Consider the following 5,745-nt stretch of genomic DNA (forward strand, 5'->3'; position numbering starts at 1 on the left):
TTGAATTTGTTTGATTTCTCACAGTGCTGGCAGACCCTCGCAACTTCACCAGAAGGCGTTTCTTCGATTTTCACAGTTTCATTATGCAGCTATTTTCTGACCAGTGTTGGTTCTTCCATCTGAGCAGCCGTCAGGATATTGTCGCTTGATCACGGAGTCTGTCAACTGAATATCCAGCCAGTATCTAATAGATAGAAGATTTTAATGCTTTTAATATTTGTCACACATTTGGGGATCACATAATACCTTTGACGTCAATCCAACATTACTTACCAGTGCACTGAAAAAGCAATCCAGGATATTTATTTAGTCCTCTCATTTACATCCTGTACTTGTCCAGATGCAATCACAAGATGGCAGCATAGTCAAGCACTCCCCTACATCTAAGTCTCAACCAAATGCACCAAAGCAAAATCTCCATTGTTCCCAGTGAAGATTAACTACTTCATCCTTAACACAAGGGAGCCTGCGGAGCATGGAAACCAGAGGCATCAGCTTCCATTGTGTGTGTAATTAATCCTGTTGGATCAGAGATAGATGGAATACAAGTGGTTTCTGTTGTGGCATCATCGTGGGGTGGAGGGAGATCCTGCTGTGGCACGAATCAACCAGAAGGAAGGGAGTTCCAGCATTTTGCTTGTGTGTGTTCCCAGTGCATATGTGGGTATGTGTGCATGTGTCATCACCTGTGTCTCCTCTATGGCCTCTGCATGGGTTCTGTGTGTCCTCTGCGTGGTCTACAAGCTCCACAGTCCCACAGTGAGTCACCCACCCAGCCTCCACACACTGACACACACACACCACCAGCACCAGTACCATTCTTCACAGAGAGGAGCCTATAATTAGGTGCTAATTTTCTCTGGTTCCACTGTGACATGATGCTGGGGGCCATGGTGAGGCAAGAAAGAGCGAGCGTGTGCATTTGATGAACAGTGGCGAGATCTCGACTCCGGACCATCTGGCCAAGTGGCTGGCGCTGCTGCCCGTGCTGACGTTGGGACCTGGGCAGGGCCCACCCACGTCAGCCTGCTCCTCCGGACCGGGACCCAGGCGTCTGTCCACCACAACATGTTTATCTCAAGTAGCTGCCAAGTGAATCACAACCGCGTGGAAGATACAGTTCCTCGCTATGCAGACAACAGCGATCAAGTAGGCAGAGAGAGAGAGAGAGAGAGAGAGAGATGGAGATAGAGAAGTGGGGAGGAAAGAGGAGGGAGGAGAGGGCAAAGAGAGTGTGGGAGGAAGAGAATGAGAAAGATGGATTAGAGGAAGAGAATGGGATTAAAAGAATCCTGATGGAAGAAAGCGAGACAGACAGGCACACAGACGCTCACAAAACCACAGAAACAAGCAAAAAATCACAGTTCAGACAATCTAAAAAACACACACGAGTCAATTCCTGCTCCAGATTCATTTAGAACACGCTAATGCAGTGTTTAGCTTAACCTTCATAGCAATCATAAATGTTGGACTTAGTGAAATGGGTGATGATTTATTAATTCTGCTCTAAGGAGGATCAATGGGGAGGGGTGGGGGTGGGGGTCCACGGAGATGCTTCTGTCTCTCTTACATCTTTCTCATCCCCATCTGCACTCTCTCTGTCTCGCACTACACACACATTCTCAGAAATCGGGATTATGTTAAAGTAAAATTGTGTAAAGGCATGCCCCCAAAAGCTTTTGAAGTTGGTGCTCTCAGGGCAAAAATCTCATTCTCTAGCTTGCCCCTATCATGCTGACTCCTGCTCTTCCATCTACTCTGATCCAGCCCCTCCCTCCCTCCCTCCCATCCTTCAATTCAATTTTTCCTCCCGCTCTCTAAATTCCAATCAATCCAAGCCTCTGCAGATCCAGTGGTTTATTTCTCATCTCACTTCTTCTGTCACCACAAGCCTCGTTCCCTGGCCTGCTTCTTCTACCTGTGACCTTTATTTATCAATGCAGCCAGTCTTTTCAACTCAAATGGAAATCCCTGTGGAAAACTTCAATGGCTGGGTGTAGAGACAAACAAACAACTGAACGAATGTTTGCACAAGCAAACGGCTGGATTAATGAATGGACATGTAGAAAGAGTGGAGGGAGGAAACGTTGTAGGAATTCATCCATTCGATTTCCATCCGAGCCCCAAGGCCCCGGTATGTAATTGCTTCATGCATAGTTGATACACTGCATAATCAACCAAATACACTAGATTTGTTTCTGTGTTTATGTAGAAGGCTGCACTTGCAGGCCATTGATAAAGTTTAGATTAAATGGAAGGTGTCTTGTAATGGAAAAGCTGATATCTGGTGCCCATCTCTCCCCTTAAGAATATACACACGGGACCAGTGCCAGGTATGCTGTCCCGTGATTGTATCAGGAACATGTTGTGTTTTATTCATGAAGAACAAAGATGAAAAAATCATACTAGATTGGTGTTGCTATTCTTTCTTCTGTGTCTCTTACCTCTCATGTACACAAATCCTGATTAGGGATCAGACGGACTATATGACCACAAATGGGTTCACTTCGCGTGGGAGCGTAAAAACAATGCAAAAGGACAGAGGGAGGTCCCACTGTGCGCCAGCAGATTGTGTTCATGCAGCATGCAAATGAAGCATGAAGCTAGTTCAACCTATTTCAACACAGTCCATGCAGGCTGAACACGCTGCACTATATATCTATACATAGGGATGGATTTCTGTTGATGGAAGCCTCAGACGAGAGATGCATGCCAAAGACCACCCCAAGATAGCATTTTAACCCTCGTGCCGAAGAGCAAGCACACATTCACATGATCACACACATTTTATAGACATACGTATACACACACACTTAAGCTTGACCAGCTATTCATACTTACCACACACATGAAAAGAAAACAGCATGATCTGAAATGTTTTGGCTTCATGTTGTGAATGAACAGCAACGGCCTGAGGCAGGGGACATGACAGGGAAGGAAAACCTTTCTCTGTATGAATAAGGTGGGCTCACACTTCTTTTCTAGAGCAGCAGGGGCGTGTCAGGGCCAAAGTCCCCATGACTCCATCTCTAATTGGAGCGTCTCCCTCTGCCCTGTCCCTGTCGCACTATGGTGGAAGCAGGGCGCTGTGCTAATGGGTACCCCCCCTGTGGAGTACTTGTCCTTGATGTGCTGGGTGGACGGTGGCCCACACTGAGGGTAGACTGCAGATTAGAGGCAAATCAGAAGATTTGTTTGTCCTCTCCAAGCGGGGTGGGACATTCAAGGAGAGAGAGCAGCCATGGCTGTGATGGAGTGGGTGGACCGGTGCGACAGATGTGTGTTAGTGTGACTGATGTGTTCTGGGTGAGCAGGCTGCTCTGGGTCACCGACACCTGGAGAACGAACACAAGCCCGTCCAAGAAACGCATACTGATGCTGTGTTTGTTTCGATCAGTGTCCAAAATGCAAACAGCTGAGCCAAAGGTAGCTTTTTTCGGGATAGCACCTCTGGTGAAGATTTAGGAGAAGATAACGATGTTGTAATTGCCTGTGCGAAATTGGAACTGTGGATGCTCAATGAGCTATAAACAAGGTTACTCTGGTCCCCTTGGGGTAATTGTTTCTAAAGCCTGCAACAGTCCGGTCCAGTGATGGCGAAATTGGAAAGGGTGGTATCCTGTAATTTCTCAGATCACTGAAGCATGTCCTTTTTGTGGGTTGAAATGGAGGCATAACTTTTTGTTCCCTCTTACTGTAAGCGTCAAAGTCATTGGTCTCAATCAGCTTTTAACCTGGATATGGTAGGGCACTTTGGGTCGCTGGGCGCCAAATGCACTTCTTTTTACATTTCAGTGAATATGCCAAATCCTATTACAGAGTATTTCTCCAGTCGTGGCCACAGTGCTTCTATGAAAATCGTGTTGTATTAAATTTATGCATATACAGGTGATTAAAAGTGTGTTCCAATAGATAGAAATAGCTCCGTTGAACAGAAATACATCCTATTTGATGTTCCCTGCAGATGGGCCGTGTGTTTGATTTGCATAATGTAATTCAGGGCACACTCAGAAATTTACTCATTCATCACAGCATCAGGCCAAGCTAAACAATGCTGTGGCCCTTGAGCTTTGAAAGGGCAACGTGTTTCCAAATATTAGAGCAGATTGAGTGTTTACAGCCTAAACAAGTGCTGGACCTAATTGATGAATCTTAATACAAGCAGGCAGCGTTGCACGGTGGGATGTCGTGTTCATCGTCCTGGCTTGATCGTTGGAAAGCTGCGAACGGACGAGTTATCCTTCTGATCTTTGTAGCTTACTTCACAGCCACGACCTGACGCTGTGATCTCTCTTTCTGATTACATTTCTTCTCTGCATTTTGTCCTTTGTGTCAGACTGGCTAGCAGGGCTCACTGTAATGCTTGCATCTGGGGGAGAGCTACAGCTAGTTTTATCAAAGTTTGATACAGTCAGCCCCTTTTGAATGTGCCAACCGTACACTGAGCTCTGTAAGATAGAAAGATGAGAGGAATAACAATAAATGTACCGCAGTAAATTGATGCTGGGAATGTCTTTTTTGACTGCTGTATGAGAAAATGTAATGTAATGCATCACTGCCATGTGTGAATGTTGCAAAGTGTACATAGATTAAAACGCCCACACAGATGGACACATGCACATACACGCACAGGCGCACAAGTTATTTCATCAGGATTGCTTCTAAATGCATGCGTTGCAGGCACTCTGTCTTCCAGACGGTCTCTTAGCCAGTCATTAATAATGTGTTGCTTACATTATTTAGATTCTTTAAACTTGATGCCTCTTTATTAACATGCATATTAGATTACCATGTAGGTTCAGACCACTTTAGTGTCATGTAAGCTCATCTCGGGCCCCATGAATTTGATTCAGCATGTTGTCTTTAGTGTGTGTGGGTTTGCTGCAGGCTACTCATGAGGACATGATGTCCAGGAATGTCATTAACATTTTATGTACGTGAGACATCCCATATCACCATCAGATAGATAAAGTGGACTTGGCTTTACTCAAGCGTGAAAAGATAAAGGTGGAAGGATGTAAAGTTTGACTTATTGGAAAGATTGGAGGACAAATGTGGTGTCAGAAATGATCATGACGGATCCCCACAGGAAATCAATCCATGGCCATTTAATGAAAGCGAGCTCTGTTCCTATAGAGGATCCTATAGTAAATGCATCAAATAAATGTCACACCATGACATTTACATACGGTTATGAGACAACACTGTGCATATAAGAATCATTAAAGTCCCAGTCTGTCATTTTTTTAACCATATAAAAAAAGCATTTTTGCATATGGAATTCAAGATTTTAACCAAATTATGAAGAATAACTTTTTGTTTGTTTGGAAGTTATTATGACTTATATGGCGACCATGTGATGAGAAACACCAGCCGCGTTTCCAAATTGGGCCAGGGGTGTAAAGTGCTCTTCCTAACCCTCTACTTTTGGCTTCCTTGCTTGAACCTCATCTTTGAACTCGGCCTTCATTTTGACCTCAACTACACACCTGCAAAGTTTTGTGACTGCATCTTTCACGGTTGCGATCAAAGCCACAAAAGCTGTCCACAGACAGACAGACATATAAACACCTGGAAAAGTACACAGGACTGCGACCTGTGTCTCCCAGACCACATTTTTCTATGATGAGACACACACAGACTCACAAGGTGAAATCAATACCATACACATGCTGTAGCGGATGATAATTAGTTTTACGGAGCATTTAATGCCCTTTGGCTCCTTGCTTTAGTTTTACAACTATT

This window comes from Anarrhichthys ocellatus, unplaced genomic scaffold (assembly GCF_004355925.1).
Source record: "Anarrhichthys ocellatus isolate YVR2014 unplaced genomic scaffold, GSC_Weel_1.0 scaffold2, whole genome shotgun sequence".
NCBI lineage: Eukaryota > Metazoa > Chordata > Actinopteri > Perciformes > Anarhichadidae > Anarrhichthys > Anarrhichthys ocellatus.